Source organism: Electrona antarctica (assembly GCF_951216825.1).
Source record: "Electrona antarctica genome assembly, chromosome: 22".
NCBI classification, from domain to species: Eukaryota; Metazoa; Chordata; class Actinopteri; order Myctophiformes; family Myctophidae; genus Electrona; species Electrona antarctica.
The window spans coordinates 41,367,030-41,392,964 of record NC_136805.1 but is presented as its reverse complement, the minus strand read 5'-3'; the positions used below and the strand labels follow the sequence as shown (position 1 = coordinate 41,392,964).

General features: G+C 41.8%; 2 long non-coding RNA genes across 2 annotated transcripts; both read right to left on the bottom strand.

Moving 5' to 3' along the window:
* Window positions 1-143: 143 nt before the first annotated feature.
* On the bottom strand, window positions 144-568 carry LOC306916005. Its single transcript, XR_013788911.1, has 3 exons — window positions 377-568; window positions 226-263; window positions 144-181 (listed from the first exon to the last, which is right to left on the bottom strand). It is a non-coding gene; the product is annotated as an uncharacterized lncRNA (long non-coding RNA).
* A 20,561-nt stretch (window positions 569-21,129) lies between these two features.
* LOC306915233 lies at window positions 21,130-23,800 on the bottom strand. Its single transcript, XR_013788781.1, has 3 exons — window positions 23,716-23,800; window positions 23,393-23,485; window positions 21,130-21,922 (listed from the first exon to the last, which is right to left on the bottom strand). It is a non-coding gene; the product is annotated as an uncharacterized lncRNA (long non-coding RNA).
* Window positions 23,801-25,935: the final 2,135 nt, after the last annotated feature.

Sequence of the window (25,935 nt, the reverse complement as noted above, 5' to 3'; positions counted from 1 at the left end):
ACTGTTGCTTACATTTTTGCCTTTGAGTGTGTATATGATGGAATACTGTTACAGGATTGTGTGACTGTTTGTATTTGATACTGCATAGTGCAGGCCATTCTATAGTGTGTATACTGCCGCCTAGTATTGTTCATACTGAGGATGTTTTTTGTGTGTGATGTTATGCTACAGTATATATATTCTAAATTATAAACTAGCATACAAACACAACCCCTGTCTAGATACCTTATTTGTAAAGTTATATGCAATATTGGTATCTCTTACTTGGTATAAATGTGACTTATTGTAATGGCAGCACTGATTTTTACACCAGCATGCCACGGGCACATGTGGTCACTTTAAGAATAGTTTCACTGAGATCCTTGACCCTCAAAACATAAAAACATACAAGTATAGACACCTTATTTGTTCATTTAAGTGCAATATTGGCTGAGATATAGTAAACATTGATTGTTTTGATAATGGTGACACTCATTTGCATAAAAATGGTAGATTGGACACTTTGCCAACTTTTTAACATAGCTTATTCAAGTAAGAAATATTCCATAATGTGGAGTCATTTCAAACTCAGTTATTCATTCATTCATTCCAAATGTATAGCTGATACTGACTGAATATACAATTTTCACCGATTTGAGGTATACAGGTAGTTCAGAGTTTTGGCTACAGAAAGAGTAATTTTCAAGATAGAAAGGTTATCTTGGGATCAAATTGAAGCTTAGGTATATGGGAAGTTTTCTATATACAAGTGAGGCAGTGATTTTCACCATAATGTGTTGGAAAATAACCATCTTTGTTGTTATTAGTCAAGCGGACAGCATCTTTTTTTGTTTTTCTGGGGATAATGTAGGTCATATTTAAAACTATAATGGTAGCAACCCCCCAAATCCTATTCTTCTACTTACCCCTATGTGTCAGGATACTCCATGACAAATTTCAGACTTCCATGTCTATTTATGTAATTTTAGTGAATTAATATTTGCCTTTACACAATTTCGCCAGAGCCATATACCAAAAAGGGGGTTTTGAGGTAGGTGGGACCTTTTGACAACTTTTTATCAAAGCTCATCATTTTCAGCACATTTTTTTTCCAATAAGAAAACACTGATTAGAAGTATATTTCCGGGGGGTGCATGATACCCCCCTCTTCCCACTAGACTACTGGTGGTGTTATTGTTCCCCCAATGCTGCTGGGGCATACCATTCTAAAGGGGGGTGGTTTCCACTCCCTGTAACAACGGACACTTCACTCGGTGAACTGGGTGGTGCGCCGGTCCATCTGAAAACTGTCCAGTGACAACGTTCCGCGGTGAAAAAAATAGTGCCATTAAAATGCGTAAATTTTTTTAACGCGTTAATTTTTCTTTAGTTAATTAATCTCAATTAACGCGTTAAAGTCCCGGCCCTAGTTTATTTGTTTTGTTTTAATATTAGCATTGACTTAAAATACCATTGTTGTCTCTTTTTCTAAAATGCAGAACAGATTGTCGAATCGAACTATCAATGGATGCTAATGTATAATTGTGTACATTAACTTCACATTAGTTTCTGTGATTTTAAGTCCATGAAGTACAACTAAGCAATGTTTCATTTGTCTTTGTTTCCAATTCAGTGTTGCATCATCAGCCTGGTTTACCTGTTCTACCAGAGGTGAATGAACAAAGAAGCTTGGCTAAGCAAAAACACCACTGCTGTGATCAGTGTGGTAAACGCTTCTCTAGAATGTCCAGCCTTAAATTACACCAGAAAATTCACACTGGAGAGAAACCCTATGGCTGTGATCAGTGTGGACAACACTTCTCTGTAATGTCCAGTCTTAAAATACACCAGATGATTCACACTGGAGAGAAACCCTATGGATGTAATCAGTGTGGTAAACACTTTTCTACAATGGAAAACCTTAAAACACACCAGAGAATTCATACTGGGGAGAAACCATATGGATGTGAACAGTGTGGCCAACACTTCTCTCAAATGCCAAGCCTTAAAAGACACCAGAGAATTCACACTGGAGAGAAACCATATGGATGTAATCAGTGTGGTAAACACTTTTCTACAATGGAAAACCTTAAAAGACACCAGAGAATTCACACTGGAGAGAAACCCTATGGATGTAATCAGTGTGGACAGCACTTCTCTACAATGGCAAGCCTTAAAAGCCACCAGAGAATTCACACTGGAGAGAAACCCTATGGATGTGATCAGTGTGGACAACACTTCTCTGACATGGCAAGCCTTAAAATACACCACCAAACTCACACTGGAGAGAAACCATATGGATGTGATCAGTGTGGGCAACACTTCTCTCGAATGGCACACCTTAAAAGACACCAGAGAATTCACAGTGGAGAGAAACCCTATGGATGTGATCACTGTGGTCAACATTTCTCTGAAATGTCCAGCCTTAAAAAACACCAGAGAATTCACACTGGAGAGAAACCCTATGGATGTGATCAGTGTGGACAACATTTCTCTGAAATGTCCAGCCTTAAAAAACACCAGAGAATTCACACTGGAGAGAAACCATATGGATGTGATCAGTGTGGACAACATTTCTCTGAAATGTCCAGCCTTAAAAAACACCAGAGAATTCACACTGGAGAGAAACCCTATGGATGTGATCAATGTGGACAACATTTCTCTCAGTTGTCCAATCTTAAAAGCCACCAGAGAATTCACACTGGAGAGAAACCCTATGGATGTGATCAGTGTGGACAACATTTCTCTGAAATGTCCAGCCTTAAAAAACACCAGAGAATTCATACTGGAGAGAAACCATATGGATGTGATCAGTGTGGACAACACTTCTCTCAATTGTCCAATCTTAAAACACACCTGAGATTTCACACTGGAGAGAAACCCTATGGATGTGATCAGTGTGGACAACACTTCTCTCAATTGTCCAATCTTAAAACACACAAGATAATTCATACTGGAGAGAAACCATATGGATGTGATCAGTGTGGACAGCACTTCTCTACAATGGCAAGCCTTAAAAGCCACCAGATAATTCACACTGGAGAGAAACCCTATGGATGTGATCAATGTGGACAACATTTCTCTCAGTTGTCCAATCTTAAAAGCCACCAGAGAATTCACACTGGAGAGAAACCCTATGGATGTGATCAGTGTGGACAACACTTCTCTGACAAGTCCAACCTTAAAATACACCACCAAACTCACACTGGAGAGAAACCATATGGATGTGATCAGTGTGGGCAACACTTCTCTCGGATGTCATGCCTTAAAAGACACCAGAGAATTCACAGTGGAGAGAAACCATATGGATGTGATCAGTGTGGGCAACACTTCTCTCGGATGTCATGCCTTAAAAGACACCAGAGAATTCACAGTGGAGAGAAATCCTATGGATGTGAAACACATCACAAATAATTGTGATGTGTTTATAGCTTATAGGACACCTCTCTCTCACACACACACACACACACACACACACACACACACACACACACACACACACACACACACACACACACACACACACACACACACAAACTGACAGAAGAAATTAGCACATAATCACAATTTGTACATCATATTTTTCTAATATGTTGTAAGCATGGATGCAATAAAACTGTTACATTCAAATACATATTGTGGACGTTTTATATATTATGGCTACCAGTGGCCATAACACACACACACACACACACACACACACACACACACACACACTTAATCTGCTTAGTGTGAACAGTATGACCAAGAGTATTTTGTATTTGACTTTTATATTAGACACAGCATTGTCTGACAGAAGAAATTAGCACAAATCACAATTTGTACATAATATTTTTCTAGTGAAATATGTTGTAAGCATGGATGCAATAAAAATGTTACATTGAAATACATATTGTGTACGTTTTATATATTATGGCTACAGCCCATCACATCACTGTTGGGGGTCATTTTAACAGACATATTCGATATATAAGCTTCCAATTGTAATTTCAAAATTTGTGGTGAATCACATCTTGATGATGTCATCAAGACGTGATTCACCATGTTAATGATTGACATAGTAAAATGAGTGGAATGCTTTTAAGGTTTTTGATGGGATCAGGGCATTCCACACTTGGTATTGTATGGCATACTTGAATACACTTCACTTCACACTTGAATACAGAATGGGCATTGTATATACAATGCCCATTTGTTTTCATGATGCTGAATCCATTCCAAGCATTAGTTTTGCAAAAAAAGACACTCATTGGGCTTAAAACGGCCATGCCCACTTGCCCAATTGTGCTGACATAATCAATTTGTGATGACGGCATTGGCCGTTTTTAGCCCAATGAGTGTTTTTTTTGCAAAACTAATGCTTGGAATGGATTCAGCATCATGCAAACCCCCTAGTTTAACATGTCACATGCTACATAAAGCATGATGACATTTTGAATATTTTGCCTTCTATAGGTTGCTCAACATATGCAAGTTAGCATCTGGCAGTTTCTACATCCTGGGGATCCATACTAAACATTTCTAACATAAAACATCCTTCCATAAAAAGCAGTCAGAGAGGAGTGGATCTTGACAAGTCTTTTATATAGAAGTTAAACTGTAAAACTGTGACAAAAGACAGAAAAAAGAGCATGTGTAAATATCCCATAATACTACACAATTCACATAAACATCACAGAAATGAACATGCATCAATAAAATAATATTTGTATATCAATGTAGCACTGTATCACTGCTGCTGTAATATCTTTACACAGTAACATAATGTAACCAACAATAATACACTGGAATGGATAAACAGGTAAGTAAAACAGTTGAGTATGAAACAAACCGTATTAAACACAGAACTCCAAATACACCACTCTTTCAATGAAACATAACATTTACAATGTATTCGGAAAAGTTCTACATGTACAATCTTTGACTCTTTAACACTTTGATTGCTACAAGATCTCGACAGGCCTATTTGGATGTTGCTACCGTTTAACATTGCACAAAGGCCTTGTTCGGGGGCCCACAGCAAAATGTTCTCTTATAGCGAGAATCACACGCATACATCAAAAGAAAGCTGAACTTGTCCACTTCAATTTAAAAAATACATTTTGATTTTACCATGTTCCATTCTGGAGATATTGACCTTTTTGCAACACCTGCATTTGCCTGGAAGTGGTTATCTTGAACAGCGAGCAGAGTTATGGATGGTTTAAAGTCAGAGACATTGACAGGCAGATATAAAATTGAACCCAATAAATATCCTATACATCCTATACACCGAATGAAAGCCCTGAATGTGTACTTTTACGAGGAAAAGAGTAAACATTGATCCCATGTACAGTTAGACAGTAATTGGTTATTGAATGCAGCTTGTGCCCACCAGATAACTTCAGAGAAGACATGGACGTGAATTCCTCAATATTCACAAAATAAGGCCTATAGCGACATATAAATACTATATACCGTATGAAACAGAAGACTCTCTGCTTTCATAAGAAAAAAATCACACCCGTGTGAACTGAGTGGTGTAAGGTTTTATATAGCATGATCAGCTGTGGTCTGACGTAATGTCTGACGTAATGAAATAAGGTAAGGTATTATGTAGCCTGATCAGCTCTGATCTGACGTAATGAAATCACACCCGGATGTGATTTCACAACTGGCTTTTTCTGTGCAGAGAAAATGACCACGGTTGCTACGGTCATCCAGTTCACCCGGGTGTGATTTAATTACGTCAGAAATTATTTTGAACATAGCAACCATGGTCATTTTTTTATGCACACAAAAGCCAGTTGTAGGAGTGGTTTACACCACTCAAAAACTTCTACTGTAGTAATAATAAAAATCACACCCATGTGAAGTGAGTGGTGCAACTCTGTCCCATATTCTGTTCTCTGCTTATTCAATACAGCTCGCTATATACGGACTGAGGCAGAAAGTCATGTAAACCTTTTATTTACAGTTTGGTCTGTAAACTTCTACTGTAATAATAAAAATCACACCCCTGTGAAGTGAGCGTTGCAACTGTTCTGTACTTATTCACTACAGCTCGCTATATACGGACTGAGACAGAAAGTCATGTAAACCTTTTATTTACAGTTTGGTCTGTAAACTTCTACTGTAATAATACAAATCACACCCCTGTGAAGTGAGCGGTGCAACTGTTCTCTACAGTTGCACCGCGCAACTGTAGAGAACAGTTGCACCGCTCACTTATGAAAGCAGAGTCTTCTGTTTCATACGGTATATAGTATTTATATGTCGCTATAGGCCTTATTTTGTGAATATTGAGTTCGGGTCCATGTCTTCTCTGCAGTTATATCTGGTGGGCGCAATGTGCAATGTAACCAATTTATGACAAACTGTACATGGGATCAATGTTTACTCTTTTCCTCGTAAAAGTACACATTCAGGGCTTTCATTCGGTGTATAGGATGTATAGCATATTTATTGTGTTTATTGTTATATCTGCCTGTCAATGTCTGACTATAAACCTTCATAACTCTGCTTTCTTTAGATGATGATTGCCTCATTGTCTTGATCGCAAAACATTGGGGGGGGGGGGGGGGGGGGGTTCATGGGCACATTGGGCAGCAAAAGTCTTGATCCGTACGGCTATAAAAAGTCCCATTCCACCGTTCGGTTCAGAACTATAGTATAACGGTGAGACGCGTTGTCATCAACAGCTGATTTTGTTTTTCAAGCTAGTGAAGTATATTTACTAACAAGAGAACATGCCTGGGCATGCAGGTTGGGGGCGATGGAGGGAAAAAAAAGATTCACCCGGCTGTGATGTCGACGACAACGGATCACAACACCACGGTTTAGGACGCGGAAAAGTTCGTTATACATTACACCCGGGTCGATTACGTCCCCGATGCGTTCATTGCGGTCTTATCACTACAATTATAATGAATAAAAAAGCGTTACAATCACACGTCCGAGCGATCTCCGATTATGACGGTTCTGCATGGCGATACGTGATCCACCAACGGCACACTGTCTGTTGTCGTGGCGGCCCCTCGATACTGTGGTTAGTTCGTAGTATTGTAGGCTCGGGGATCGTTTGGTCGCTACAGTATGAAGAAGGAAACATGCATCTGTCCATGTGTGTTGCAGACGTATGCAATGCAATGCCGATCGGATCCGGTGCATATGTGTTTAGGCAGCGATCCGTTCATCATGTTTTTTTCCGAGAGACAGAGCCACTGAGCCAGGACAGAGCCCCAGCTCGCAAGGCCCTCCTCCTGCAGGAGAAACAGGAGGGGAGGGGGGAATCGTTGTGTGAAAGCCAATAGGTGGAGGAAAGCCTGGTGAGGCGAGGTTAGGTGAAATTTGATTCTTTTCACACACCGACTGGATCATTCCATGGGCGCGTCCATTTTACACTGGCTTAGTGGCTTCTACACGTAAAGCGGCCCGCCCTCCTGTTTTCAGGAGGGGAGGGTTTTTTTCTTTTTTTTTTTTTTTTTTCTGATCACGTGAGCGGGACTAAGCAGCAATGATAGGGGGATGGTTCTTCATTGTCCGGGTGGGTAAAAAGATGAATGAAAGTATGCTATAAAAAAGTGATTAAAACGTATGAATACGTGGTTCGCACCCGACGTTTGATTAATTGATAACTTATTGATACGCGATTCGCGTCGGCTGTGTTAAGCACAAACAAAAAGCCTGACCATTGAATGAAGCTGGCGTCTCATACACTGTTTCCACACCTAAGCGCAAAACGGTCGACAGCCACGCACGTCTTAAGCTGTGCGCAGCTTATTTTCCGAGTTTTTAGACAGCTGGTGGATGGAAATTAAGCTCCACCTCCGCGGACGACTTGCGCGGAGGAGAGCGTTTCCGGGAATCTGGCCGTCGCGCAAATCGTCCGCGGAGGTGGAGCTTCTTTTCCATCCACCAGCTGTCCTTTTCTTAATTTCATAGGCTCAACATTCTTGTCTGGTTATCAATGGTAAAACATGTTTTATCTAATTAAATAGAGTTTTGCTTAAAAGGAATCCAAATGTAACTGAAAGTAACCCCCTACTTTGTAATTGTGGTACTCGGATTACGTTACTGACTACATTTTTTAGCAAGTAACTTGTAACTGTAGGGGATTACTTTTTAAAAGTAACCTTCCCAACCCTGCCTAAGGTGTAAGATCTTAAATAATGTTTTAAATGTTGTTCCTATCTTCTTCCCTTGACATGCGTGGGGGTGATTAGTGAGTCATTATGGGTGGAGTTAAGTACCTATTGTTCCTCCCATTGACACACCCACTTCTAGACAGCTCTAGGTGTCAGAATGTAGTGAACATTCAAAGGAGCTTTTCTCAGCTTTGGGGAAAATGGTACAATCACTTTAAAATGCTCATATCTCCTTCATATATTTTCCAATTTCATTGATATACATCATATGAAAGCTTACATTCTGTACTTTAATAATCTGTAAAAAACTGAAAAATGACTGAATTTGCCAGACTCGGTCACATATGCTCTCTAGCATCACACAGCGTCATAGCCTATTGCCAAAAAGCAGTGAACTCTGATCATTGTTAAGCAAAACGGTCACGGTGACGGAGGTTTTGCTGAGAATACAGGTGGAACAAATTAACGAGTGACAGCTAACGAGCTGCTTGCCAGCAAGCTCACATGAGCTTGCAGATCAGCTGTTTTCGCGGAGCCACTTGACGGTGTGTGTGTGTGTGTGTGTGTGTGTGTGTGTGCGGGGGAGACGCGCTGCGCTCTGATCGAGACAGATATCTCAAAGGTTATTTTTAAAAAAGGGCTAGGGTACAGCCTTACATCTCGGAGCCAAAATTTGTACTTTTACTTCACTACAATTATTTGAAAATTTGAGTTAATAGTTACTTTAGAGATTTAAATTTTGATTAGAAAACATACATTAACCACTTCAACGCTATACATTTTGGGCTATATTTTCAATAGATTTTGTACACATTTTGAACTTGTGAAATGGGACATTCTGCACAATGAGTACTTTTACTTTTAGTACTTTAAGTACATTTTGATGCTGATACTTTTGTACTTTTACTCAAGTACATTTTCAATTCCGTACTATTTACTTGTAACGAAGTACTTCTAAATTGCAGTATTGGTACGTTTACTTAAGTAAAGCAATTGAGTATTTTTTCCACCACTGGCTACGGATATATACACGCCCATATAAGCATGAACGATGGCATATACGCAGAGACGGCCTTATCACCGTGTCTGGGATGGGGCCCAGTTTATTGCCCAATTGATGGTGAAAATCACCTCCCCAGACATAATTTCCTCCTCACCGGTCCCGTTCGGTGATGAGGTGATTTGAAACGGAGGGACGGCGGACGGCCTTTTTATATGAGGCGTGGCGTTTTCATCTGCCCGACCTCTCTCCCCGCTCGTTTTACTCAATCAACAGCCACATTACGGTTATTCCAAAGTCTGGCCGTCTGCTGGTCGCATCGATATCAAAACACAGTTTATAGGCTGATGGGAGATTCTACTGCAAGTGTTGCAAGACCTGTACTGAGGACGATTCAAAAAAATAAAAAAAGACAGTTTTCTGCAAAACCTATGTTTCTAATCTGTCAGTGGTTCTCAAACTAATTCATGTCAAGGAGCCCAAAAAATGTATGTAATTGGCCGCCGACCCCCCCATCTGAAAATATGTTGTTCCAGGGACCCCCAGAAGCAAAGATTTGAGTTAAAAACATTCGCCCTGAAAGAACATATATTCAATGATTTGCGCCACATAAGATTTTTCAAAAATAGCAGATTTACAAGCTCGTAGCCCTATGAGCGCTATGAGCTTGTAGATCTGCTATTTTTCAATAGGTAAAGTATAACACCATTCTTAAAACAACAAAAGGAGTTCCCGTCCTGAATGGGTAAAAGCTGTTGGATAAGTACAGTAGCAATTTCCAAGGTGCTTGTATTGTTGTATTAGTCACTGGCTTTTTGGAAAAAGCAAAAAAGAGAAAAAAATAGCCAATCTACAAACTTATATAGTAGCGCAACTAGTTTATTTATTTTTTAACAATTTTGAAAATCTTTTGCCTAGTACGCATGCCCAATACAGTCACCAGGTTGACATAGGTTAATCATGTCTGATTGTATGATGCAACTTTGACCTCTGTTTATGTAGACCTAGGGCTCCATTTCCATCACCGCTAAAGCCCTTATCCCTAAACTTCTTTGTCTTTTTTTACTATTTTGAAAAACATTTTTGAATAGTTCAACTAGCCAATCTACATTGACACGTTGTGAGCTTGTAGACTGGCCATTGTAACTATTCAAAAATGTTTTGCAAAATAGTAAAAAAAGGCAAAGAAGTTTAGGGATAAGGGGTTTAGCGGTGACGAAAATGGAGCCCCTAAAGCCCTAACCACACCAAAGGGTCGAGACGGTTTTAGCGTTGTCCCTGCTGTGTGATATGTCCTGTTGCACGTTGACACGCGTCGTCCCTAGTGATTCAACGCATGGAATTCAATGGCCCAAACCACACCAAAGGTTTTAGCGTTAACTCCTTGCAACCATTTGGACCTTTGGTGTGGTTAGGGCTTAACAACACAGACAAACCAAGGATCAGATGGAGGGATCATATCTCCAAAATGGTCTGGGAACGCCTCAGGATCCCCCAGAATGAAGTTACAGTACTAATGTTGCTTTGGAGAGGGAAGTCCGGTATGGAGCTGTTGCCCCCGTGACCCGACTACGGATAAGCGGTTGAAGATGGATGGATGGATTATGTAACAAAACAATACACTCTATAGTGATCAGCCACTGGAGCAGTGTATTTTTGAGCGGTGCCTCTGCTCCATTACGCAGCTATGTGTGTCCCTATGTATGTAAGTATGCGTGTCCGAGCACGGAACGTTGCAACACGCGTCGATAACTCTGTCATTTCTCGACCGTTTCGGATGCGGGAAGGCTCACCAGAACAGGGCCGACCCCCTGGGCCTGTTCCTGGGGGTCTGGATGTTCCGGGGGGCCCCCACGCGGTAACTGTCATTTCTCAAAGATTTCTTCTAAAAATAATCAAAGTATACAGTACAGAGCACAGTACATGCAATACAGTACAGACCACAGTACAGTACAGTAAATATAAGGTAAGGTAAGGTAATTTTAATTATAAAGCGCCTTTCAAAACAATCGTTACAAGGTGCTGTACAAAGTAAAAAGAATGAAATAAAACAGGAACACACAGTCGACAGTAAAACGGCAATAACAATAAGAAACAAAGCAACGAAAACAATACATAGAAATAGTTACAAGCAGAACAAGACTAAATAGGACTCAACACAGTACTAGTTGCACCGCTCAGTTCACACAGGTGTGATTTTTAGGTAAACTACTAGATAACTTATACTATGCCTTTAAAGGTGCATTCCACTCATTTTCAACATTTTACTATGCCATTAATATACCTTAGAGCTGTTTCCCCCATTCTGTGTTTCCTAGAACTGTTGAAATCATCAAGATGTGTTTCACAATGTTAATGATTTTTTTCAGACCTCCAGTTCTAGGAAACACAGAATAGGGGGGACTTTTTATTATTACATTACAACAGCTCTAAGGTATATTAATGACATAGTAAAATGTTGAAAATGAGTGGAATGCCCCTTTAAGTATGTGAACAGGTTTCTGACCAAGCCGCTCCCGAAAGTCCTACCGTGTACAACGTTTGGCCCCCCAACCCCCCCTAAGGTGACCCCGGTGTGTCACCCCCTCCTGTTAGGGTCAAATTCCAGCGAGCGGCTCGGAGCGAGCGGACGGACGGAGCAGCGGGGGTGTCTGTCTCACGCCCCGGAGGACGTCAGGGGTGATGACACCAGACGTAAGGCGATCCCCCCAGACATCACCCCAAACACACACACGCACACACACAGCCACTGCCCTCAGACATCACCCCAAACACGCGCGTGGCACAGTCGCACACACACACACCCCTCAGGCTCACCCCCCCTCAGACTCACACACACTCGCTGTCACTGCCCTCAGACATCACCCCAAAAATATGCACGCACGCACGCACGCACGCACGCACGCACGCACGCACACACAGCCAGCCAGCCAGCCAGCCAGCCAGCCCTCAGACGTCACCTCAAACACACTCTCGCTGTCACTCATGACCCTCGTCTCACATGACCTCACTGTGGGGTATTCACAGCTAACATTGCGTAATCAGGCTTTTCTACCTCGGAGGAAAGCCTGGTCTGTGTTCACAAAATGGCCGTGTGAACCGGTCTGGAGCGGATGGTTAATTTACATCATGTTGTAGTCACTGATTTGTAGTCATCTGGCAGGAAACCACAAGGCGGAATAAGAATTCCGCCATTCATAGTACTGATTCCTCCTTGTGGTTTCCTGCCAGATGACTACAAATCATTGACTACAACATGACGGAAGTTACCATCCGCTCCCGACCGGATCATAAACCCCCCGAAATGGAACGCTGCCCAGGCTAATTCACAGCAGACAGCATCAAAGGGTTGGATTGGGGGGTCAAATCTACTAATCAAATGATTCCCGAGCGCAGCACGGCTGCAGCTCACCGTTCCTTGGCTGCGGCTCACCGCTCCAAGAGATGGGTCAAATGCGGAAAACAAATTTCACTGCGGTAACGTGTGTGACAAATCGTTTGACTTTGACTTTGACTTTGAGTATACATTAGAGAGTTATGTCTACATAAAATGCTATCTAAATTACATAAGTTTAGCCTTTGCATAATCATCATGTTTTGATTGATTGATTGTTTATTTATTTTTGTGTCCTGCACACAATGTGCCCAACCCTCATGGGTTTATAAGACACCATTTCACAATTGCATTTACAGAAAGTTTACATTACATAATTCATTACATTACAACCCAGATTTATACAGTACTCATGTCTTCTTTCCCAAACAAAAGTCCCTTTTTGCAAAACATACCTCCATTTTTTCCATAGTCATTTAAATCTAGGAAATCCCCACAGCTATTATATAATATTATTTTATTGGTAAATAGTTCAATGGCCTTCCGTCTGTTACAAAAGTACTGTATTTGAAGGCCCTAGTAAAAGATACTGGTTCTGTCCAGAATATATTGTCTCCCGTCTTTCAACAAAATAATAGAAAATGCTCGATAAGAACCCAGCTCGATAAGCCTGATCGATAAGATGCTCGTCATCAATAAAAAAATGAACAAGCTCCATGTCAACTCGACTCCTATAAAATTCCAAGTGCTTGTCACTGATTATTATGATTTGCGGCATGAAAAGGTTCAGACCCACCATGGTGTAAAGAACCTTTCCAAAGACAGCGTTCACTCTCTTGCAGCCTGGCTCATATAATTACAGCATCCATTTGTCATTAGTGACGGAGCTCTCTCTCTCTCTCTCTCTCTCTCTCTCTCTCTCTCTCTCTCGCTCTCTGCAGAGGTACAAGGCAATATCCTGCCCATGTCCGACAGCCAGCGGGACCCTCGCCTATCGCTCGCATCTCTGCTGCTCAGATGGCATTTCATTTGCGGGGAGTTCATTAAGAGGATGGCGGAGGAGGAGGAGGAGGGGGAGGAGGAGGAGGGGGTGGCTGGTTGTGGTGGGACAATATAGAGGGGGATGATGGAAGGGAAGGGGGTCTACAAAAACAACAGCCCTTTTTCCATACCTGACACTGAACACCATCATCTTCCCGTTCCTCTGTGACGCACGCACGCACGCACGCACGCACGCACGCACGCACAAGCACACCATCTCCCTCGTCTTTGCTTTCACAGACAATTATTTTTACGAATCGATGCACAATAATCAAACAAAGGGTTCCGTCATGACTCATGAGTTCCGTTTGTTTGCCTTAGTAGTGCAGGGCTGGACCCTCACATTGTCCGCAAACGTGGACTTATATCACCGAAGCCCTATGATGTGGAGATTAAGTACAGTTTTGGGTGGTGTTGCGGCTGAAGGTTCATAGATCCTTAAAGAAAACCGATGGAGGTGCAACATGATGTCTCCACCCGGGACATGGCATGCTCGCCTCACTGAGAAATACAGGCCTATTGAGTTTCCATTTCAATCTGAAGAGAGAGTGTACAAACATTGGTATACACTCTCTCCGATTGAAAGGGGATGTGAGTGATATTTATTTGTTAAATGAAGTGTTAAATAGCTCCTGTATTCCAATTATTAATCATCTCCATAGAGTGTGTGTTTGTTTGTTCGGTAACAGGAGAGAGAACTAACTCATACAGGATACATGGATAAACAATGAAATTGGAAGTAGATGAAACAGAAACAAAACAAAAAAATAAATTAGCAGACAGAAGTGGAACAGGAACACTAATAACTGAACGTGATGAATCTATCTTTGTCGGGTTCTCTCTTCTGATTGGTTAAAATTGGTATCCCGACCTGAAAATATAATATATCTTTTAATCCTGGTCTCTAAACTACCTCCCCCTGGCCAGCCGGGGCGCCTGATGGAGGGGAAAGGAACTGGTCGGAATAACGTGTTCCTTCCACGCGCTACGTCCGGCCGGAGAACTACTTTCAAAATGACAAGCTCAACTAGATCTACCCACCAAATAAATGTTATCCAATTGCTGAAAATAGTTAAACAATGTCCTTGAGTGGGCTTTGGAATAGTGGCGATGGTGTTACATATAAGACTAACGCACTTGGAATGGGAAATACAGAGTGAACATTTTGAATTGGTAGAGTTTTCTTGCATGTATAACAGGCAATCAAGGCACCTTAATACAAGTGGCAGATTTTTTTTTTTTTACATTTAAATAATATATTTTTAGGGGCATGTCATGTGGTCTACCTGCACAGGCTTTATGATCTACTGGTAGATCATGATCTACCTTTTGGGCGCCCCTGGTGTACAGTATGTGGACTTTTCAAAAGGGCACATTGCTGTCCAGAGGGCAAAGGGCAGGTGGGCTGCACTACTACGTTCAAAAGGGCACTATCTGTGCACACCACTGTAGTTACTTTCCACCCCGCTGACAGTATAGGAAGGGTGGAGGAACACAGTGAAGCAAAAAGCACCACCTGGGCCAACAGTATATAAAACTAATAACCCAAGCCCCGGTGCAATAACGACATGATGGAGTCAGCTGTGCATCGTTCCATAGAAAGGCAGATCTCAATAACGACATGATGGAGTCAGCTGTGCATGGTTCCATAGAAAGGCAGATCTCATGGCTAAAAAGGCCTCAACGCCAATTAGACCCAAAGCACACATTGCTAGCCGCCGAGGAGGCGACGGAGAGAGGGTCTCGCGATCGTAATAGAAATAATAATAGCCTCTTCGAATGCATATGTAAATGATCAGAGGGATGAGGGAGGGGGGGAAAACAAATAAATGATGATATTTGGACAGAAGCTGTGGAGCATAACGGAGGATAATGATGAGGGTTCAGGAGTTCAGGAGCATAACGGAGGATAATGATGAGGGTTCAGGAGCATAACGGAGGATAATGATGAGGGTTCAGGAGCATAACGGAGGATAATGATGAGGGTTCAGGAGCATAACGGAGGATAATGATGAGGGTTCAGGAGCATAACGGAGGATAATGATGAGGGTTCAGGAGCATAACGGAGGATAATGATGAGGGTTCAGGAGCATAACGGAGGATAATGATGAGGGTTCAGGAGCATAACGGAGGATAATGATGAGGGTTCAGGAGCATAACGGAGGATAATGATGAGGGTTCAGGAGCATAACGGAGGATAATGATGAGGGTTCAGGAGCATAACGGAGGATAATGATGAGGGTCCAGGAGCATAACGGAGGATAATGATGAGGGTTCAGGAGCATAACGGAGGATAATGAGGGTTCAGGAGCATAACGGAGGATAATGATGAGGGTTCAGGAGCATAACGGAGGATAATGATGAGGGTTCAGGAGCATAACGGAGGATAATGACGAGGGTTCAGGAGCATAACGGAGGATAATGATGAGGGTCCAGGAGCATAACGGAGGATAATGATGAGGGTTCAGGAGCATAACGGAGGATAATGATGAGGGTTCAGGAGCATAACGGAGGATAATGATGAGGGTTCAGGAGCATAACGGAGGATAATGATGAGGGTTCAGGAGCATAACGGAGGATAATGATGAGGGTTCAGGAGCATAACGGAGGATAATGATGAGGGTTCAGGAGCATAACGGAGGATAATGATGAGGGTTCAGGAGCATAACGGAGGATAATGATGAGGGTTCAGGAGCATAACGGAGGATAATGATGAGGGTTCAGGAGTTCAGCAGGAGCATTATTAGTCCATTGAGACCTGAGTTCAAAACATTCACTTTAAAATATATATTCAAAGATTTGCGCCACATTTTTACGATTTTTCAAAAATAGCAGATCTACAAGCTCGTAGCGCGCCACTCGGTGGCGCGCTATGAGCTTGTAGATCTGCTATTTTTCAATAGCTAAATTATAACATAATGTTTAAAACTCCAAAAGGGTTCCCGCCCAAAATTTGTTAGTCCATTGAGACCGGAGACCAGATTCTACAAAAAAATGTTTCTACGTCAGTGCTTCTATAACTATAATTTCACATCAAGGAACCCAAAAAATATATGTAATTGCACGCTGACCCACATCTGAAAATATATTGTTCCGGGGACCCCCCCAGAAGCAAATATTTGATTTACAAACATTCGCTGGGAAAGGATAAGATTTGCACACATTTTCATGATTTTTCAAAAATAGCAGATCTACAAGCTCATTGCGGCATTGCTATTTTTTAACAGCTAAAGTTTAAAATAATGGTAGAAGTGGCTATTTAGGTGACACAGAGGCGTTGCGGGTCTCAATGGGTTAGACAATAAGAATGGCTTCAGCGCGCAGCGCAGCTTGCCATTTCCCCCCCCGACGAACAATGCAGGCCCCCCTATTGATTTTATACGCCGTACCCCCTGGGTAACGACGTTTTAACGATCCTCAGATTAGATGAAGATAAATACCAATTTGGCCCAGGGGTCTATTTCTCAATCTCCTCTCCGAGTTTGTTGGCAGTGGTGGAAAAAACTACTCAAAGGTTTTACTGAAGTTTTGTTTTTACTGTGGCACCCACTATGTCATAGTTTTACTGTGGCACCCACTATGTCATAGTTTTACTGTGGCACCCACTATGTCATAGTTTTACTGTGGCACCCACTATGTCATAGTTTTACTGTGGCACCCACTATGTCATAGTTTTACTGTGGCACCCACTATGTCATAGTTTTACTGTGGCACCCACTATGTCATAGTTTTACTGTGGCACCCACTATGTCATAGTTTTACTGTGGCACCCACTATGTCATAGTTTTACTGTGGCACCCACTATGTCATAGTTTTACTGTGGCACCCACTATGTCATAGTTTTACTGTGGCACCCACTATGTCATAGTTTTACTGTGGCACCCACTATGTCATAGTTTTACTGTGGCACCCACTATGTCATAGTTTTACTGTGGCACCCACTATGTCATAGTTTTACTGTGGCACCCACTATGTCATAGTTTTACTGTGGCACCCACTATGTCATAGTTTTACTGTGGCACCCACTATGTCATAGTTTTACTGTGGCACCCACTATGTCATAGTTTTACTGTGGCACCCACTATGTCATAGTTTTACTGTGGCACCCACTATGCCATAGTTTTGTTTTTACTGTGGCACCCACTATGTCATAGTTTTACTGTGGCACCCACTATGCCATAGTTTTGTTTTTACTGTGGCACCCACTATGTCATAGTTTTACTGTGGCACCCACTATGTCATAGTTTTACTGTGGCACCCACTATGTCATAGTTTTACTGTGGCACCCACTATGTCATAGTTTTACTGTGGCACCCACTATGTCATAGTTTTGTTTTTACTGTGGCACCCACTATGTCATAGTTTTGTTTTTACTGTGGCACCCACTATGTCATAGTTTTGTTTTTACTGTGGCACCCACTATGTCATAGTTTTATCCTTTCAGATTTAGCTTTCTGGTAAATGGTGCATTTATATAGCGCCTTTATCCAAGGCGCTTTACATTGATTGTGCATTACATTCACCCATTCACATAGTCATACACATTCACACACCGATGTCGGCGGAAACCATGCAAGGCACCAACCTGCACATCAGGAGCAATTATTAGGGGTTCAGAGTTTTGCTCAAGGACACTTCGACACTAACTCTGGGGGAGCCCGGGATTTAACAGGGAACCTTGCGGTTACCATCCGGCCACTCTACCCCTGAGCCACCGCCGCCTAGGACCTGGAACCTACATTTCACACTGGGATGACTCATTCTTGGGCTCCATTACGTGGGATGGAACGTATCTGACCAAATATGGTGATTCCATGACATCGTAGGTTGGCCCCCTATATAAATGGTTGCATGTTCAATAACACTGTAGCTAGGTGTTAACGGTAAACTCTCTGCAATTTGATTTCTTGCTCAGTCCACTTTTCACAATACTCTCCACACATTCTCCACAGACGTTTACCACAGCACAAGGACTTCTTACACAGACAGACAGACAGTTAAAACAGGTGCTATGTCAATGGATATACCGTGTATTGCATACTATAGGTTCCCAACTTGCATCGTTCCCAAGTAGGCTGTGGCCAGACGGGCACATCCATTTAAGGCTAAGACTAAAACACATTTGAATTGGCTCATATGTTATTGGACTATATGACAACAGCAGCATTGTAGAGGGCAACATATATTTGTATACTAAAGTGCGTTGTGTATAAAGTGCAGTATTTCTTTAAGTGCTTTAAGTGCTCCGAGTGCAGGGCATTAGAGCGGTCTCAAACATTTCCATGTCAAGGACCCCCAAATTGATATTGTGTATTTAGCCGCAGACTGCCATTTGAAAAAAACTTTGTGGCAGAGACCTCCATTACATTTTTGTTGTTAAAATCTTTCAAATTATTCCACATTTGTTAATGTTTGAAGATTGTCTTAGACCACCCATGGGAACAGTTAATACAAAAGTACTAAAAAGCAGTTTAACCATTTCAACCATTTCAACCCCACAGGTCGTTTCGAGGAAGCAATCTGATTGGTTGAAACAGCCTAAGTTCTATAGCCGTGGTTCAAACGAGCACCACACTGATAAAAATATGCCACCCCATTTATTTAAAAGAATCAATGAATTTAATTGAGTCAAAAAGGTACTTTTATTAAACAAGACTAGTTCTTGTATAAAATACGCAATCCAGTCAATTCAATAGTCTACATTTTCCAGTAAAATCTACAAGATATGTCCAGTAAAATCGTCAAGATATGTCCAGTAAAATCTACAAGATATGTCCAGTAAAATTTACTGGATCGACAAGATATGTCCAGTAAAATCTACAAGATATGTCCAGTAAAATCTACAAGATATGTCCAGTAAAATGTACTGGATCTACAAGATATGTCCAGTAAAATTTACTGGACATATCTTGTAGATTTTACTGGACATTATCTTGTAGATTTTACTGTACATATCTTGTAGATTTTACTGGACATATCTTGTAGATTTTACTGGATATATCTTGTAGATTTTACTGGAAAATGTAGACTATTGAATTGAATGGATTACGTATTTTATACAAGAACTAGTCTTGTTTAATAAAAGTACGTTTTTGACTCAATTAAATTCATTGATTTTTTTAAATAAACTGGGGTGGAATTTTTATATATATAAAAATGCCACCCCATTTATTAAAAAAAGATCAATGAGTATTTTCAGTTTGTAATCAGAAGTTATACAACTTCTGATTACAAACTGAACTGTACAACTTCTGATTATAAACTGAAAATACTCAAACATAAATGTTTGTCTTGTCCTATGAACACCACCAGCAAGAGTCAAATGGCATCAGGTATAAAAAAAACAATTTATTGTTTTATTCCTCAAATTGGAACATAAGGTTATACAGTTTCTTTTAAAACTAAATTATATCAGTGCATAAAAACAAAGTAAATGCAGCCACAATATGATAGCTTCGTGAGCAGTGGAACCATTGGACCCACAGTGTTCTCTATGGCCCTGTGGGCAGTGGAACCATTGGACCCACAGTGTACTGTGGTTCTATGGCCCTGTGGGCAGTGGAACCCATTGGACCCACAGTGTACTGTGGTTCTCTATGGCCCTGTGGAACCATTGGACCCACAGTGTACTGTGGTTCTCTATGGCCCTGTGGGCAGTGGAACCCATAGTGTACTGTGGTTCTCTATGGCCCTGTGGGCAGTGGACCCATTGGACCCACAGTGTACTGTGGTTCTCTATGGCTGTTGGCAGTGCACGGAACCCATTGGACCCACAGTGTACTGTGGTTCTCTATGGCTCTGTGGGCAGTGGAACCACAGTGTACTGTGGTTCTCTATGGCTGTGGGCAGTGGAAACCATTGGACCCACAGTGTACTGTGGTTCTCTATGGCTCTGTGGGCAGTGGAAACCATTGGACCCACAGTGTAATGTGGTTCTCTATGGCTCTGTGGGCCCCATTGGACCCACAGTGTTTGGCTTTTCTTAACAAAATTATCAGTGCATAACAAAAACACAAAGAAACATAATTGTATTTGTTCAAATATAGAGTCCATTAACACATCTATCAGAGGTAATGATTAGGCCATGACCTTTAGAACATATGTAAATAATTTGTATTAGTACCCCTGAGGGCAATTCTTCACTTGCACAATGTAGGAGGTGGGACTAAGGGGGACTTCCTGTTGGGATATCACCCCTGTGTTTGCTTCCTGTCCATCGGGAGTGCATGTAAGTCAGTCATTTTCTACGGACAATTATAGTATTTTCTCGTCACTTGTAATTTTTTAAATTACGTTTAAAAAAACCTTTTATTCATATGGTTTTCATTTACCATTCGTTTTTATCGTAATGTTTTATTTAGGGTTTTTTTCTCAAGGGGAAAGTTGTATGCTCCAGTGCCTGTCTGTGCTGCTGCACTATACAGTACAGTACAGTACAGTACAGTGGAATACAGTACAGTACAGTGGAATACAGTACAGTACAGTACAGTGGAGTGGAGTACAGTACAGTGGAGTACAGTACAGTACAGTGGAATACAGTATGGTACAGTACAGTGGAATACAGTACTCCACTGTACTGTACTGTACTCCACTGTACTGTACTCCACCGTACTGTACTGTATTCCTGTATGTATAGTGCAGCAGCACAGACAGACACTGGAGCATACAACTTTCCCCTTGAGAAAAAAAACCCTAAATAAAACATTACGATAAAAACGAATGGTAAATGAATGAACCATATGAATACAATTTTTTTTAAACTTAATTAAAAAAATTACAAGTGACGAGAAAATACTATAATTGTCCGTAGAAAATGACTGACTTACATGCACTCCCGATGGACAGGAAGCAAACACAGGGGTGATATCCCAACAGGAAGTCCCCCTTAGTCCCGCCTCCTACATTGTGCAAGTGAAGAATAGCCTCATTGAAAACATTAGGCCATAATGGTATCCCTGATGTTGCAAATACTTGATGGGCCTGATGTATGCATTCCCTACCCCAAGCCTTTGAAGTACACTTTTGAGGCGTTTCAGAAAATATTTCTTGAGCTGGACGCAAGCACCAAAATGTCTCCCAAAGTATTTGGTTTGAATTCAAGTTTAAAGTACTAATCTTTTCATGGAGGCCAACCCTCAGGGCTACTTCTAAAAACAATTAAAAGTATGTTCTATTGGCCTAATGTTTTCGTGGATGATAGCCCTCATGACTGTCTAAAAAATATTTGTTTGTGTTCTAAAGGTCATTATGGCCTAGGGTGCAGTACTTAGTTCAGACTGGTCATTGGTCAGACAAACGACAACCTAGGACTAATGCCCCGTCGGAATTACTTGCGGATCCCCTGGCCGTTCTGTCGAGACCACCACCTCTGCTGTACTCGAAGATGCTCAGGACACTAGAAGAGATGGCCTCTTGGACAGCTGCATCATCGTCATCAAATACCTGGGGAAAACAGAGACAGTGAGAATATGCTAAAACAAAAAAGGTGCATTTGTCTTTGCTCTCTCTGCAGTCTACACAGCAGTTTGTCGCAAGTGTGGTCTGGGCTAATAGAAGCCCAGTTTTGCTTTGACAGCAGCTGTAATCTCATTTGTATTGTTGTGGCCAGTGTCTCACACCTTCCACCAACATTAATACCATGGTGAGTATACCAGTTACTAGTAGTTGTGGCACTGTGGGCAGGTGCCAAGTCTCGCTAGAAAAGCAAATCAGCATCTCCATAAAGCTTGTCAACAACACATCTCATGGTAGATGGCTGTATTGACTCTGGACTTGATAAAACACAGTGGACCGACACCAGCAGATGGCATCCAAAATCATCACTGACAGTGAAAACCTCACAATCTACCAGGACATTTTAGAACATGTGCCAAAACTACTAGTATTTGGTATAGCCTGCTGACCATGATATTACTTAACTGACCAGCCAACTGACCATCCATTGATCCCACCAAGCCATCAGATAGGCTCTATAGAGGGTATGCACATGCATAAAGTAAATGGCAGATTGAGTGGCAAAGTGAGTGATGAAGTGAATTTAAAGTCGTTTAAAGTAATTTAATGCAATCAAATAGGACTTTTCTGTTTGGATGTATGTGTCAAGGCCAGAAAGTAGTTTTGTGCCACTCAGTAGGCATTCCCGCATAACTCCCGGGTATGATGATGTCACACGGATACCCTATATTTTAGATGGCAAAATCCTGTCTCATATAGAGCCATATAGAGCGAAGTCCTGACGTCACTGTCAGTAGAGGGCGTCAGTCCACAGGTTCATGTACTTTTTATTTGCATCACCCCGGCCTTTTCACTCATATGGATATGAAGCATCGACTGAAGGTGGAAATGTACAAATATACCCAAAGAGTAACAAAATAAGCGTTAGAAACGAGTCAAACAACCCAGAGACTACATTTCTGGGTAGGCGGGTGGCTGCATCTGCCCGTCGAACAGAAACTGAATGTCAATTACGTTTATTTTTTTATTGATATTTAATGTTTCGTGGTTAGTACGAGTCGAGTCACCACCAGCTGAGCTTACGTCAACGAGGAATCTCAGGAACGCAATTTGTTGACAGCTGGGCGTGACGTATATTAGCAGCGACATTGCCTTAGTTTCAAGGCTTTTGCGGCCACATTAAGTCCATTTTCTCCAGAAACTGGCTGTATCAAATATGAATGGACATCATTAACGACGCACAGCCACTCCGCTGACAGAAAGGCCGGGGTGGTCGGTTTATTTTTCAAACACAGTTCTTATATGAAGAGACCTAAAATAGCCCTATGGAGATTTCAATGCAAATAAAACGATGAACCTGTGTGTTGGTGCCCTCTACTGAAAGTGACGTCAGACTTCGGTGCTCTATAGGCTAGGTCTTTTAGCAAGAAGTTTAGAACAGAGGTAGATTTTCTTTACCTTGTAATCCTTGATCAACTCCTCCGTCTTTTCCCCAAGGAAGACAATGAGGACTCTGGTGACAGCTTCTCTACAGGACTCAATGCTGTGGTCCTACAAACACATGAAATGACATTGTACAGTACAGACATCAGAATGCAGAAGTGCATCAAACTAACCACTACACTATTGCAAGTCTACTTTCCATAAATTCCAATGAGAAGGAATACTTCAAACATATTTGGAGTCAAGCAAAACAAATGAGCTTGTAGATTGGCTATTTTTGGGGTTGAAGGAAGCTCAAAAGAAAATGAGAACATTGCGTGTTATGTGAAGGTCTTTACCTGTGCGACAGCTGCAACTTGCTTCTGTGGCTTGGTGCAGGTGACCACTCCAGGCTTCAGTGGACGTCAGCTGGCTGGGTGGGTGGGGGGGGGGGGGGGGGGGGGGGGGTCGGTCAGCCTGAAATCACAGTAAAAACAGTTAGTGAAACCTCATGACTACTGCGTGCGTGCGCGAACTAGCAGTTTTAACTGGAATGTGTGCGATTGACTCTCTACTATACTTTAAAAATCTGTTTGGAAAATAGCTGATCTACAAGCTTGTACTGTACATTGGCTATTTTAGCCAATCTAGGACCAGAGTTCAAAAGAATGAGAACATTGTGTGTTTTGTGAAGGTCATACCTGTGTGACTTGGTGATGGTGACCACTCCAGTCCAGGCTGCAGTGGACTCCACTCCAGTCAGCTAGCTGGGTGGGTGGGGTGGGTGGGTGGGTGGGTCGGTCAGCCTGAAATCACAGTAAAAACAGTTAGTGAAACCTCATGACTACTGCGTGTGTGTGCGAACTAGCAGTTTTAACTGGAATGTGTGCGATTGACTCTCTACTATATTTTAAAAATCTGTTTGGAAAATAGCTGATCTACAAGCTTGTACTGTACATTGGCTATTTTAGCCAATCTAGGACCAGAGTTCAAAAGAATATGAGAACATTGTGTGTTTTGTGAAGGTCATACCCGTGTGACTTGGTGATGGTGACCACTCCAGTCCAGGCTGCAGTGGACTCCAGTCAGCTAGCTGGGTGGGTGGGGTGGGTGGGTGGGTCGGTCAGCCTGAAATCACAGTAAAAACAGTTAGTGAAACCTCATGACTACTGCGTGCGTGCGTGTGCGAACTAGCAGTTTTAACTGGAATGTGTGCGATTGACTCTACTATACTTTATTTTAAAAATCTGTTACTACTAAATCTGTTTGTACTGGAAATGTACAAATATACCCAAAGAGTAACAAAATAAGCGTTAGAAACGAGTCAAACAACCCAGAGACTACATTTCTGGGTAGGCGGGTGGCTGCATCTGCCCGTCGCACAACAGAAACTGAATGTCAATTACGTTTATTTTTATTTTATTGATATTTAATGTTTCGTGGTTAGTACGAGTGGAGTCACCACCAGCTGAGCTTACGTGTGTTTGGAAAATAGCTGATCTACAAGCTTGTACTGTACATTGGCTATTTTAGCCAATCTAGGACCAGAGTTCAAAAGAATATGAGAACATTGTGTGTTTTGTGAAGGTCATACCTGTGTGACTTGGTGATGGTGACCACTCCAGTCCAGGCTGCAGTGGACTCCACTCCAGTCAGCTAGCTGGGTGGGTGGGGTGGTTCGGTCGGTCAGCCTGAAATCACAGTAAAAACAGTTAGTGAAACCTCATGACTACTGCGTGCGTGCGTGAATGTGTGCGATTGACTCTATACTATACTTTATTTTAAATACATGTTTGGAAAATAGCTGATCTACAACCTTGTACTTAACATCTGCTGTATTGAAATAGCCAATGTGTAGGGTTAAATTGGTTAAACTGTGATTCTTCCTCCAATGACAAGGAATACTTCCAAGCATAGAGGTCAGGCAAAACATTGAGCTTGTAGATGTTAGCCAATCTAGGACCAGAGTTCAAAAGAATACCCGTGTGACTGAACCACTCCAGTCCAGCTAGCTGCAGTGGACGTGTCAGCTGGCTGGCTGGCTGGGGTGGGGTGGGGTGGGTGGGTCGGTCGAGAAGCCACCCTGAAATCACAGTAAAAACAGTTAGTGAAACCTCATGACTACAGCGTGCGTGCGCGCGTGAATGTGTGCGATTGACTCTATACTATACTTTATTTTAAATACATGTTTGGAAAATAGCTGATCTACAACCTTGTACTGAATATCTGCTGTATTGAAATAGCCAATGTGTAGGGTTAAATTGGTTAAACTGTGATTCTTCCTCCAATGACAAGGAATACTTCCAAGCATAGAAGTCAGTCGAGAAGACTGACATCACAGTAAACATAATTAAACAACTTATCAGACATCTGATAAAAACAGACAGATCTTTCAATGCATGAATCACAAGCAGGTACATAAATGTAGCCAATAAGCAGTAACATTATATTTGGGGCAGGTGTGCTTCACACACACACACAAAATGTGGACCCTTTTTTCCCCTGACACCGACTATAATGCAAGATCACCAATGTCTATGTCCAATGTCCTGGGCTATGCTTAGAAACCACCACGATAT